The sequence below is a fragment of the Tamandua tetradactyla genome, chromosome 23, assembly GCF_023851605.1.
Source record: "Tamandua tetradactyla isolate mTamTet1 chromosome 23, mTamTet1.pri, whole genome shotgun sequence".
Classification (NCBI taxonomy): Eukaryota; Metazoa; Chordata; class Mammalia; order Pilosa; family Myrmecophagidae; genus Tamandua; species Tamandua tetradactyla.
In genome coordinates this window covers 19,347,449-19,362,625 of record NC_135349.1, presented here as the reverse complement: position 1 = coordinate 19,362,625, position 15,177 = coordinate 19,347,449, and the positions used below count along the sequence as shown (strand labels likewise).

The window sequence follows — 15,177 nt, the reverse complement described above, 5'->3', positions numbered from 1 at the left end:
ATCCCACCCTCCCTGCCTTCCTTCCAGAAACACCCTTCTCTGGTAATACCCTTGCTACTTCCCATGGATGGCTGTTCTGAAGACAAAATGAAACCATTTATGAGCAGGTAAGTGCTCCTTAAGCTGTCAGCAGCTTTTCTCCAGAGGAAGTTGTGGATGACTTCTACAAAACAATTATCATGTATTTTATTTAGCAAGTCAGAATAAAAATATACACTTAGAGAACTGGGATTTTGACCCTCCCATGGAACTATTTGTTGAATTGTCTGTCTTCCCTACTAAATTATAAGCATGGATTTACAATCACTGCCATTCAGAGAAATGCAAATCCAAACCACAGTAAGATACCATTTTACACCCATTAAAATGCTACTGTTAAAAACAATAATAATAAGTGTTGGAGGAGAGTGTGGAGAAAAAGGAACACATTCTTTCATTGCTAGTGGGAATATAAAATGGTGCAGCTGCTGTGAAAGGCATTTTGGCAGTTCCTTGGTATTCAAGTACCATATGACCTGGCAATTCTATGCCCTAGGTATATACCCAAAAGAATTGAAAGCAGAAATCGAACAGATATTTGCATGCCAGTATTGTTAGTGGCACTATTCACAATTGCCGAAAGATGGAAACAATCCAAGTGTCCATCAATTGATGAATAGATAAATAAAATGTAGTGTGTATATATTGTAGTGTGTAAATGTACTCTGTATGTATACACACAATGGAATATTATTCATCATTAAAAAGGAATGAAGTCCTGATACATATAAGAGCCTGGATGAACCTTGAAAATATCATGTCGAGTGAAATAAGCCAGACCCAAAAGAACAAATGCTGAATGATTTCACTGCTTTGGAACAATAAAACTAAGCAAACTCATACAGTCAGAATCTAGAATATAAGTCATCAGGGGAGAGGATGGGGAGAGGGAATGGAAAGAAAAGACTTAAATTGTATAGATCATTCCTATTTGGAATGATGGAAATGTTTTGTAGATGGTGTTGATGGTAGCACAACGTTTTGAACACAATTAACAGCACTGAAATGTATATCTGAATAAATTTAGAAGGGGAAATATTAGAATGTATATGGGCAACAGAATTTGTTTTTAACTCCCGGGACTACATTATACAAATTGTGAATCTTGTGTAAAACTATGGACTTTAATTAATAGTACAATTATTAAGAGAATAAGCTAGCATTTGCAAAATATATTCCACACAATTGCAAATGTTGGTGGTGGGGTGGTGTATAGGAATCTTGTATTTTATGCATAATTTTTCTGTAAACCCACGACTTCTCTAATAAAGGGAGAAAAAAAGAAATAATAACACTTGCAAAAGAGATCTTCAGTTTTTTTTTACAGATATTAAGGCAGTAATAAAATTAAAGACTTCTATTCATAGCAGAGCTGTTTCAATAAAACATGCTACAAGTATTTCCACATACCAGCAAAGGGGAAGAGAAAGCATATGTGGCACTGCGTTTTATTCTTTGTACACCTTATGAAAAAAATGAAATGGTGGAATTGTAGTGCTATCAAACTCTGAATCTGTTCTACAACTTGGTGTTGTGCTGTGCTTTGGAATTTATTGTTTTTGTATATATGTTATTTTTCACTGAAAAAGAAGAAAATGTCGATTGAGATGATAAAAATATTTATTCCTTCTAGCCTCCAACGGTCCTTTGTGAGATCACACACTATGCGATTAGGATCATCACCTTTTAATTGATAATATCTTTGATGACTTTTGGCTATTAAAGAAATGATTTTTTACAGATATGTATTTAAACATTTCTGTTGATTGTTTGGTTAAAAAATCCATTTTAAAGCACCATCTTGCCAAAATAGGCCTGTGGGAGATTGCACAGTAAGGAAAATAATAAGATCAAGAGGGTTTTCTAGATCTATTTGAACAAGCTGTCCTTCTTGAATGTGTTGTTCAATTAATTGTAATTCTTGTTCAGCTGCAGCTGTTAATTGTCTATTGCTTAATAAATCAGAATCTCCTTGTAAAATATCAAACAGGTTCTGTAACACATAATTAAGGATTCTTAAAGTGGTAAGTAGCAAAAATGAAAGCAGAGTGTCAATAGTGACACATACCCATAGTAAATGACCAGATTTTTAAAAATGAATTCATTGGATTGATTGAAAAGGAATACAGGAATGTGGATTCTTTATAATTGCCTGTGCATTTTTTGTGTGATTTTAAATTTATTGCATGCAGTTTTTATGATATTTCCCCACAATAGTGGCCTAATTCCAATTTGCTTACAGGACTGGGCCCAGTTGGGTCCTCTGGGAACTGACTAGGGACCAGTAAGAGCTTCCTGGGACCTAGATATCTTTATTAAACTATATCTCCTTCTGGGTGGATAGCCAGTCCTCGCAGCTAGAGTGCACATTTTAACTGTTTCTTACCAAGGTCATGAGATAGCAACATCAGCTACATGTAATGGCAACATCAGATGAACAGAACACCCTCCACAAGTATATTTTTTCCTTGCATTCAACCCTCTAAACTGCTTTGCTCCCAACATAAGCAATGGTTATTTGGGGATAAATTCAGTTTATACTTATGTAGTTTATATAAACACTGGACAAAGCATTTAAATATTTTGGCTGAAAGGAATTTAGGTATTTATATGATTTGAATATTATTTAGCAAGTAATAGATTCATTTACAGCAATATTACAAAGATTAATAGATTAAACCACCTGGTTCGGGGCAAGAAAAGAAAGGGATTTTTTTTTTTTTGCCAGTATAATGATACCCAGGAAACAATCAGTTTTTATACAGATAACAACATGATAAAAGTTAACCTAAATTATTTTGATAAATTACACTGATTATTTGGAATAATTTTTTATATCTTCTCATTAGAACAGGCTAACAGTCTGAGAAAACATTGTCATTTTAAACTCACTAAATTTTTCTTGATTTTGACCACAATTTTCATTTTTACAAACCCTCAGCAATTATTATATTAGTTCAGACTTTGTCCTATGTTTTTCTCATTTTCTAACAGTTATTCATTTCCTCTTAGGATAAAACTATTCTCTTTTTCCTATTAATAAAAATGCATCTTTTATATTTTTATACTTAAGTCATTATTCTAAACAAATATTTTACCACATATAATCACAATCAAAATTAAATTTGTAAGAATAATGCTAAATACTTAAAATACTTTAGTTAATGCATATTTGAAACATCAATATATAGCTTTTTAATAAGAGTTTTCAGTTTTAAAGTTCTTAAAATATGTTTCATTTTGAAATTTGAATAGGAGCTAAACTCATGGCCAGTTTCCAAATTGCTGTTTGTTGAGGATTTAAGTTAACAAAAGGAGATGGGGCTATCATTCCCATTCCTTGTCACAAGATTTTATGTGTAGCATTGGTATAAATTTCAGGAGAATAATTATTTAGATTAAACCAAGGTAACTTAACATAACACTTTGAGTCAGAACTATAATCTTGAATTGCATACCCCTTAGGGGACAAATCTGTTACAATTCCATAGGAGCCATTAATGAGTATTGACTTTGTTCAGCATGGCATTGTTCCTATTGAATATTTTCTGACTCAGTCATATGTGAATTTTTATATAAAGGCAGTTCATGAAGAACAAGCTCAGAAATTAATTTTTCTTTATCTTGCTCTGCTAAAGGTATGATAAAGAAACAATTTTTAAAATCAACTATAATAATAGAGCAGTTTTTAGGAATTAGCCAGATTGTAATGACTCCATGGGTTGAGTTACAGCATTAACTTTTATTGTAGTGGGAAGGCCTTTCCCTATTTCTAGTTCAGCTGTACTCTCTGTGGAAAATCCCCAAATCCCCCTCTCCTGACCTTCAGGAATGTGTAAAAGTGCAGGCAAGCGAGATAAGACACATTCCTGGGATAGAAACCCCCTCCCCTAGCCTTCAGGAACTGGTGAAGCTGCAAGTAGGCAAGATAAGATATTCTTGGGTGGGGACCCCTCCCTTAATGGTTCAGCTTTGAGCCATTCTCAACTTAAATCAGCCAATTGTTTACCTTGTCTTTAACATGTCAAAGAGTCTATAAAAGCTAAGATTGCCTTTTGTTCAGGGCTCAGACTTTCAGAGGCTACTCGCTAAGCCCTATGGCCATAGCAAATAAAACCTGCTTCCTGAAACTATGGATCCTTAATCTTAGCCTCTTCTCATTTCATGGAACGTTCCTGGAGGCCTGCAGCTTTGTTACTGGTTTTCACACTACATTATCAAATCAGTTAACATTCTCCATTTTCCTGATTTCTTTTTTATAATAAATACTGAAGAATTCCAGGGACTATGAGATTCTTCTATATGTCCCACTTCAAACTGTTCTTAAACTAACTGAGTTAGAACCTCTAACTTTTCTATAGATAAGGACTACTGCTCAACCCACAAAGGCTCATTAAGTTTTCCAAGTTAAAGGTATGGGTTGGAGTGTTATGTCAGCAGTGGGCTGAGGATATATTTGGATAGCTGAGAAAAAGTGCATACTGGAGTACATTTAAGATTAAGTGTCTCATATCTGTTTCTTAATTGTTTCCCTATTTTTGCTGAAGTTTGAGGATTAACTGTATTTTCTTCTGAAAACCATGGGGGATAATCCTGTACATGACAAAGCAAAGCTTCTAATTGAGACTGAGAGAATTTTGTGCCTCTGGTGGATGGCATAGATCTATAGAGTTTCCTTTCTGCTGAACCTGAATATCCATGTTTTATGCCTACCTGGAAATATCTCCAATTTGCTCCTTTCCCTTTTGTAGCTCTTATTAGCTCTTTGTAGTATTTGTAGTGGATGTCCCTGAAGCATCTCTTCACTTTATGCTTTAGGAGTTTCCATATCATATCCCTGTCTGGGCACCAGTTGACAAGTCCAGCTCAAGCAACTATCCAAACAGGGTCAGAAGGGGCAGTGGGAGATTGAGAAAAAACACAACACAGAGTTTAAAAGAAAGTGGGGGCTAGGTGGTTCATTGCCTGACTGAACAGAATGACCACATAGAAACAGAAATATCTCCCCCATTTTGTTATGCTCACCACAAAGCCTTCATAACTAGTTTCCATTGGTTAAGATTTAAAACATTATGGCCTTAAGGCTGAAACCAATAGCAATTCTTCTGTACTGAAGAAAAGAGCTCTAGTGACTCTGAAGTCTTCACTGAGACCCCTGTAATTTCTAACAATGTTTTAATGCACAAACACACTTCTCCAGCCATCTATTGTGATTATCCATTACCCTGATGCTACAAGGAAAATGCTTACTTACCAATATGACTCTGGTCCTCTTCTATCAGCTGGACAAACGCCCCTCTAATGGAGACTTTTCCTTGATTCTTCAATATTGTTTTGGAGTCTTCTTCTTCCTTGGGCCCCATGTTGGGCACCAGATGTTGCTTCTATGGGAAAAGAGTGCAAAGGATATTAAAGAATGATGAGAAAAAAGAGACAGATGGGATCAGGGGGTCTGAAGATCAGCCATAACAGACAAGAGATCTTTTTATTCTTAATGAGATCCTACTTCTATACTGCAGGGTGACAAAAGGCATGCATGCATTTCCTGAGGGAGCAGAGTGCTTGTCTTTCAGTGCTCTCTGCCTTCATACTTAACATAACCATTTGGGGTAAACATTCTCTTCCTCCCAGACTGCTCTACATAACAATCTCCACAGTTTACTGCCACCACCACCCTGATGCCAGCTGCTCCCAACAAATTCTGTGGGTCTTGTTTTAACCCTTGTTCCTACACTCCCCTTTGAGGGACTTGACATCTAGGGGTGAAAATTTCCCTGATGATGTGGGATATGAGCCTTGCCCTGGCATCATGGGATTGTCAATGCCTTCCAGATAAAAGTGGGAAAGAATAGTAACAAAAATATGGTGTCTGTGGCTGACAGAGTCCAAATAGAGTCAAGAGGCTATTCTGGAGGCTATTCTTATGCAATTTCTTCTAGATATCAATGTTTACTATGGTTTGCCAAACCCCAACCAAAACCATTTCTGCCAACCCTAAAGAATACCTAGGGCTTTCCCTGACATTCTTGAAGGTTCCATGCACTATGATTAATGTCCAGAGCCCTACAACTTCCAGACGATTACCTAAGACAGATAAGTCCTGAAACACAAAGGGGCCAGTCTCTCCAGAATAGCAACTAGTTCAATCCCTATATCCACATTAGGACACCGTTTTCAACATGAGAAAATTAGAATGGGCATAGCACAAATATCCCTAAAGATTGGAGAAAGAGCAAAGGGGAAAGTGGAGTCATAACAGAGAAAATAAGATTTAACACGTGAGTATGACTGCTAAATCATTACATTGATATTTCTTTTGGTCTCTAGTGTCTTGGAGAAGCTAGAAGGAAAAACCTAACATTGTAGAACTATAAGCCACACAAAATTCTGAAATCTTTTCTATCACTAATTGTTGCAGTGTGCTTTGAAATTTATTACTGTTTTGTATATATGATATATTTCACAATAAAAATAATAAAATAGAAATCACGAGACACTGTCAAACCTCTGCAGAAATTTAACTTCCAAGTTTGACAGCAAGAAATAGAAACCTGAACCATTCTAACTCTTAAATAAGGATGAAATAACCTTTGGAAAGAAGAGGTAAAATCAGAACTCTTAACCTTTTCATTTCAAGATGTGTTCATGTCTCTTATTCAAAGCTGAATTCCATCCTTGGAGACAAAAGTCTTCTAACCCCAAGAATCTGAAGCTCTGAAACCCTTTCAAACACCTCAGAAGCATGAAGAACATACTTTAGAAACAGCTAGTGGGTAGTTTGAGTGAAAATCCTGATTTTCATTACCATCAAAACTACTCTCTCAAGATGCTAAAATATGGAAGGAATAAGTGAGGGAACTGGATGAATGGGGGCAAAACCTTGGAAACCTTAATACAAATAGAATAAAGTACTAAATGAGAAAGTTCAGTCCAAGTTTCAGCTTGGAAAGCTTGCTTAAGAGGATGTATTTGCAAAATGTCCTTAGAAAGGGTATTATAACAAGTGCTAATATGGAATGGAATATAAATCATGAATCAGAAAGTGAAAATAACCTGTCTGGTTAGGCAAATGCTGCTTTGGAGAAACAATTTATGCAGCTAACTTAAAAGCTGCTTGAAAACCTCTAGAAGGATAATTATTTGTCCACAGGTGGCCAAAAATATTCCTTCCATTTGCTGAAAATACTTTTCCCATTGAATTGCTTGATAACTTAGCAAAAAGCAATTGACGATATATGTTTAGAGCTATTTATGAGTTCTCTTTTGAATGGAGGCTACCCTGTTTCATTAATCAATATGTCTATCCTTACAACATTACCAAATCGTCTTGACTACAGTGGGTTTATGTTAAATTTTGAAATTATTTAAGGCAGGGAACTAACTTCAGTTTTCTTTTTTCAAACTTAGTTTGTAATTCAAGGAACTTTGCCATGCTATGAAAACACTCAGTTCAGCTTATCAGTCTATACCCAAAAAAAATTTTGGGGGAATTGTGTTAAATCTATAAATAATTTTGGAAAGGATGGACATCTTAATATCACTGAGATTTCTGATTCATGAATAAACATTGTATCTCTCCAAAAAGAAGCAGGCAAAACTAATTCATCTCGAATGAAGACAGAATAATGGGTGAAGAGTGACTGGAAGGAGCACAACGGAGACTTGGGGTGCAGAATGTTCTTTCTCTTTGTTGGAGTGGGAGTACCATAGCTTCATTTATTTGTGAAACTTCATTGAGCTGATTACTTATACACTGTGTGTACACTTCTGTATTTTAAAGAATAAAAAACTCTCCACAGACACAAAAACATCTCTGAAGAGTTATTTAAATTTCAAGTTTTACTTTAAAAGTACCAATAACAAGTAACCTATTAAAATGCACTAAGTTAATGCACTTTTTATCACATTTAGGTGAAATGTTTCACTTTCATTGAGGAAGCAATAAAAAATCAAAGAAAATTATAAAAGATGTACACGATGATTTCAGGATGTGGTGTTCACTGCCTTATTTTATAACAGAAACAGTGGCAGTGGCATATTGAAGAAGCATTAGGTAAGAAATTGTATTTCCATAAGAAGTAATAAAATTCAACAATTAAAATTTATGTTTTTCAGGAGTTGCCTGAAATGGGAACATTATCACAACAGAGTAAGACTGGAAGGAAGCAATTGTAAATGTAATCCATTCATACAGGCAGAATATAATTAATTAAAACTACCATAATTAAATGGACCAAAAAGAAGTATACAAACATAGACACAATTTCTTCAAATGTTATTTCTGTACTAACATTTTCATTAGGAAAGTATTCTAAATCAAAGAAATTATTTAGGTTTAAAAGTTTTCATTTTATTAAAATGTACTTTTCATAGTTCTTAGAAGCTTCTAATATTTTAAAATACTAGATTTAAAAATAAACTGAGGGTGCGGCATGGGTGGTTCAGTGACAGAATTCTTACCTGTTGTGTTGGAGACACAGGTTCGATTCCCAGAGTCAGCCCATGACAAAAAAAAAGCCTGAAAAACAAGTTTGTTCATATCTTATCCAATAGAAATAATCATAGGTAGCTCACCAGTTGATATTTCCCAAAGTTTTAAAGTTTGTCTATTGTTGTGTTTTTCCTTTTGCTCCCCATTGTACCATTGCAAGAACTACATTTGCTCCCAAGGGAAGGAAATATGCCACTCTTATGAGATGAACAAAAGCTTGAAAAGGAATAAAATCTGAGATCTTGGTGGCAAAATATTGGGAAATGCCAACATTTCAGCTCTGTGTCATTTTGATACATGTTGAGGCAAGCATCATACCAGCCATCTGGCCAGAAATGTAAAGGAGATCCAGGGAATGAGGCATGGGCCTTGATAAGTTCCTACATATATGGAGAGCCTGAGAAGATGCACAGGTATCTCATATCGCACACAGCTCAAGACAGACTGGAAAGGGCCCTATAAGAAGACCTAACAGAAAATAAAGTCAATGCAGACATGTGTGGTGATTTGGAGCTATGTACCCCAGAAAAAGATATTCTTAAAGCTTTTCCATTTCTGTAGGTGTGAGCCCTTGTAAATAGGACCTTTTGATGAGGTGACTTCAGATAAGTGTGCCCCAGGATGGGTCTAATCCTATTACTGAAGGCCACTTAGAGAAGGTCACAGAGTAAAAAAGAAAGCTGCAGAAGGAACAGCCAGAAGTTGAAAGTAAATGGAACCCAGAAGAGAAGTGAAAAGACAGGAGAGACCATCATGTGCATTGCCATGTGACCTAGGAGCAGGAAGAAGGATCACTGACAGGCAGCCACAGAATTCCAGTCTTTCAGAAGAAAGCATGACCTTGTTAATGCCTTGATTTGGAATTTTCCTAGCCTCAGAACCATTAGCTAATGAATTCCCATTGTGTAAGCCAATTTCTTGCATGTTATTTGCTTTAACATTGAGGAAAATAACACAACATTTAAAAATTGCCTGGAACATTGAATTTTTATGCAGCCCATAGACATACCCAACAGTAAAGTGTGGATGACTCACAGCATCATGATATTAAAGGACCAATTGTTAGCTGACCACTAAGTTATGCTGCATCTTTAAGATGACAGACTCAGAAATTAATGTTAGAAATAAGAAGAAACTAAGGAGAGACAGCAGCAACTGCAAAATGTGAGCTTGCAGATGCTATAGCTCAGGTAAGTCAATATGCAAACAAACACAGCAATAGTACCAAGTGGGGGAGGGATAAGAATCCTAAATTGCTATAAAAGTGACTTCACAGATGTGGTAAAAGTAAAGGTCTTGAGAAGGGAAAATTATCCTAGATTATCTCATGGGCACTTTAATCACAAGTGTCCTGATAAGGAGTGGGGGGAGAAGGATATTTTGATGACAGAATAGAAACTGATGTGACTAATAAAGCAAGAGGTTTGAGTGAGGCAGTCTTCAGCAAAGAATGCTAGCAGCCTCAAGAAGTTGGAAGAGGCAAGAACCAAATTCTTCCCTGGGCCTCCAGAAAGAGTCAGCCTTGCCAACTCCTTGATTTCAGTCCTGTATGACTCACTTCCATTTTCTGACCTTCATACTGTAAGAGAATAAATTTGTGCAATGATAAGCAACAAGCTTGTGGAACTTTGCTACAGCAGCAATAGAAAATTAATACACTGATTGAGAGAGAAAGAGACAGTCAGAGATGGAGAAAACACATAAGGCCAAAATCAGAAATGAGAAAGAAGACATCACTGTGATCTTACAGAAATTGAGAAGCTTACAAGAGAATACAATTTTTATATATTCTTATTGGGATAAAATTAGCATATCATGAAATTCCTCATTTTAACCATTTTAAAGTGTACAATTAATTATACCACCATCACTCTACTTATTCCATGACATTTTCATCACCACCAAAGAAACTTTTGTAGCTAAGAAATCCATCCATCCACTCCCATCTCCTCACAATTACTAATCTATTTTTCATCTTTATTTATTAACCTTTTGAGAATATTTCATATGTACACTCTTGCATCTGGCTTTTTAAACTTAGCATTAAGTTTCACGGTTCATCCATGTGGTACAATGTATGAGTACCTCATTCCCCTTTATGGTGGAATAGTACTTCATTCTTTAACCATTCATCAGTTGATGGACATTTAGTTTATTTCCATTTGGGGGCTATTATTAATAATGTCTCTGTAATCATCATGGAAAAATTTTTGTGCAGACACATGTTCTCAATTCCCTTGGGTATATATTACAAGTGGAATTTCTGTTATATGGTAATTCTATGTTTAATTCTTTGAGAAACCACTGAACTGTTTTCTATAGTGGATGCACCAACTTACATCCCCACCAGCAATTTATGACAGTTCAAATTTCTCCACATATGCATCAACCAATTTTTTTTTATTATAGCCATCTGTGTTAGTTTGCAAACTGCCAGAATGGAATACACAGTTCTGATACACCAGAACTGGAGTGACACATACATAGAATTTAATAAGCTACAAGTTTATGGTTCTAAGGAAGTGAAAGTATCCAAATTGAGGCACCAACAAGAGGTTATCTTCACTCAAGAAAGAAAGATGGGAACACCTCTGTCACACAGGTAGTCATGTGACTGGCATCTGCCAGTCCCTTGTTCCTGGGCTCCATTGATTTCAGCCCCTTTTACTGTGGGGGTTCCCTGCTTTCCTTATCCAAGACTGGTTTTCGTCTCTCAGCTTCCCTTAGCTCTCTCGAGGTTCTGGCTTGCTTAATATCTCATGGCAATGTGTACTGGGCTCCAAGTATCTCCAAACACCTGAGTCACTGTTCTCCATCTCTCTGCATCTGTGTCAGCTCTGCTGTGAATTTTCTGTCAGCTCAGAGGTTTCTGTCATTTCTGTTGCTTCTGTTTGCTCTGTACTTTCTCCAAAACGGTTCCTCTTTTTAAAGACTTCAGTAAACTAATCAACACCCATGCAGAATGGGTGGAGCCACATCTCCATCTGATCACACCCACAATTGAGCATGCCACATTTCCATGAAGATAATTTAATCAAGAGTTTCCAGGCTTTTAAACAACCAGTAAGACTTCTTCCTTGGTCAAGGAAGAAGTTACAAGAGAAATCAGTAAAAATCTCGAGGCAAATGTAAGTGAAAGCACAGCATATCAAAATTTATGGGATGCATCAAAGGCAGTGCTGAGAGGGAAAGGTATTGTCTTAAATGACTATATTAAAAAAGAATAGCAAATATCAAGGAATTAGCTGTTCACTTGGAAGAACTAGAAAAAGAATAAACAAAACAACCCAAAACAAGCAAAAGAACAGAAATAATAAGATAAGAGAGAAATAAATGAGAATATGAAAACAATTGAGAAAGTCAACAAAATTAGAAACTGTCTCTTTGAGAATATTAATAAAATCAATGGGCCCTAAGATAGTCTGACAAAATAAAAAAAAAAGAGGGGAGATGCAAATAAATAAAATCAGAAATGAAAGAGAATACATAATCATTGACCCCACAGAAATAAAGGAGTTAATGAAAGTATACTATAAGCAACTATAAGCTAATAAACTAGACAACATAGATGAAATGGACATGGATTGGAATGCTAAATATAGTTAAGTTGTCAATTCTACCCAAATTAATTTAAAGATTCAATGCAATACTAATTAAAATCCCAACAACTTACTTTGCAGAAACATAAAAAAAGAACAACCAAATTTGTTGGTAGGGCAGGGTACCCTGAATAGCTAAAAATATCTTGAGAAAGAAAAATGAAGTGGGAGGTATCACACTACCTGACTTTGAAGTATATTATGAAGCTACAGTGGTCAAAACAACATGGTACTGGCCTAAAGATAGATATACTGACTAATGGAATCAATTTGAGTATCTCATCTATGGGCAATTGATCTTTGATAAGGAACCCACCTGGCAACCCACCTGGACAGAGCAGCCTCTCAATAAGTGGTGTTTGGAAAACTGAATATCAATACGTAAAAGTAGGAAAAAGGATCCACATCTCACACTGTGATTGTTAGATTCAATTGTCAATTCGACCAGGTGAAGGTACCTAGTTATATTGCTGTGGACATAAGCCAATGGCATGTGAACCTCATCTGTTGCTGATTACATCTGCAGTGGCTAGGAGGCATGCCTGCTGCAATGAATGATGTTTGACTTAACTGGGTGGTTCTTAAATGAGAGACTGAATGTAGCACAGCCCAAGCCACTCAGCATACCTCATCTCAGTACCAGCAGCTCAGAGCAGGCCTTTGGAGATGCAGAAAGAAATCACCCTGGGGAAAGTTGTACCCAAAGTTCCAAGGAAATAACAGGTTATGCACAAAGATCACAGCATCTCAGCCTTTAGAAATAAGACTTAAAGCTCAGAAAGATATGTAACTGCTGTAAAATCTTACAATCTAAACCCTAATTTTCTTATACGTATTTTCTAAGTAACACCATACAACACCTATCCCTTTGTTTCTATGTTATTTGGCTCAATGTAATATCCTCATGTTTCATTCACCTTGTTGCATACCTCCCAGCATGGTTTTTTCCACATCACAAAACCATTGTAACACCATGTTCCTTTCATCTTCCTTTCTCTGCATCATATCTTGGATTTAGTATTTCAACACCCAAAACCTTTTAAGAAGCTGTAGGGAGATAAAAACCTGGCTCTATTCTGGGGATAGAGAAGTGATCAAGTATAGACACTTTCACTTGAAGAACTTCAGAATAGCTGTAATGATGGTGCCTAAAATATTCTTAAATTCATCTTCCCTTTATTTTCACTTGCTCTGCACTTTTCAAATCTTAATCAGTTACTCCTATATTATAACAGTAACTTGAGTCTTTATCTTTCATCCAGTCAACACCAGTTAGACACAAGTAATATTTCTTAAAATTAATTTTACCATTTTAATTCTTTGCCAAAATTGGCACAATTATTTTTCTTAATCTTTAGGATAATGTACAACTAATAACAGGCTAAAAAAGATCCTTTGCAATCTCAGTTATACGCTCATCCCACATCATTTTTTCACACTCATAAATTTAATAAAAACCTACTTGCAATTCTCAAGTCATTTTACAGCCTTAGATGGGCATGCCTGTCTGCAGACTTCCCTTCTGCCTTTGAAGTGTCTTATTGTACCCTCTAATCAGGATGAATTCACATGTGCAATTGTATGTTCTGCTTGTGCCATCTCACCTGGGAAGCACAATGAGCCTTCTTGTTTTATCACCTCCATGCTTTCATAGCACCATTCTCACATCTGTATGAATTATTCATAGCTTGTTGTGATTTTCTATTTATTGTCTACTTATATTATTAAGAATGATTTCATTCAAGGAAACGATAGGAATAATTTGGAAAATATTCAAACTGCAGCTTATCTCCTCGTAGGCAGGATCTGATTTATTTCAATCAAGAGTGAAATAGAATAGATGATGTAATCCCTCTCCTTAGGAAGTAATGTGGAGTGAATGAGAATCCATGTAATTGGCCAGTAGAACCTTTCTTCTCTCAATAAATGGTGGTTATAGGTAGCATGGCATTTACATACCTTCATCCATCACAGTATATGATATTTAAGGTTTCTTTTTTATTTTTCAGTAAAAGAATTAACAACTGCCTTGATTTTCAAAATTCAAGAGAATTAGAAAGGCAAATTTTCATCTCCACAAAGCATATATTTCCAAATTTCATGGCCACTAACATTTATTTGTTTTAGCCTATTGTTAAAGATTCCTGGCCAGTACTCTGAGCACCACATTAAAAAGGTAAGTGCTCAGTTTGGAAGCACATATACTAAACTTGTAATAATGCAGTAAAGATTAGCATGGCCCCTGTGCAAGGATGGCAGGGAAATTCATGAAGTATTCCATTTGTGTTTTGGTTGGGACTAGAAGCTTTGAATTGTTACGTGGCCTATCCTTTCTTCCATGGGACTGTCACCATTCAAACATGACAGATTTAGCAGAATACTAGTTAGTTGAATCCTGCATGCCTCCATTCCCGCATCTTTGAGTGAATCAAATGTTTACTTCTGTTTGTTTTTGTAAATGGTTATTAGTTGATGTTCATGAAGAGCAATGCCCTTAGAACTGCGTCACTAATTAAAGAAAATCCTGTTGAAGAAAGCATATTCTTCACCACATTTGTGTCACAAAAACCTTTGGCCCACCTCCTGGAAAATAGATTCAAGTCTCAAATAATGCCTTTTAAATTGTTTTCTCAGGGCAAGGCAACATGGCAGTGTAGTGATGTGTGGAATTTGGTTTGTCCTCCAGAGTAACTCATAAATATCCAGGAATGGCACAGGGCAACTTCTGGGGGAACATCAGTGACCATACAAACAGCATACACCAGTCTAGACCAGATGGAACCACTGAGCTCTAACACAGAACTGCAAGCCCCCTAAGTGAAAGAGGCCAGAACCCCTCCCTCATAGGCACAGCAGCTGGTCCCCAAGGGGAAAGGAAAGAGACTTTACTAGCAGCAAGGGCTTAGATCAACCAAGCTCCAATTGCAGAATTAATTAACCAATTTTGACTACTGAAAACAGGCCCCCAGCACAGATAAACATGAAATAAGCACTAAAGGAATGGGAGTTTTTGCCCCAGCAAAGAAGAAGTGGGGCTGACAGGAGAAA

General features: G+C 36.2%; 1 non-coding gene across 1 annotated transcript; it reads left to right on the top strand.

Annotated features, from left to right (window-relative positions):
* Nucleotides 1–14,309: 14,309 nt before the first annotated feature.
* LOC143667888 (U6 spliceosomal RNA) lies at nucleotides 14,310–14,416 on the top strand. The gene has a single exon (XR_013168194.1). It is a non-coding gene; the product is annotated as a U6 spliceosomal RNA (small nuclear RNA).
* The last annotated feature ends 761 nt before the right edge of the window (nucleotides 14,417–15,177 follow it).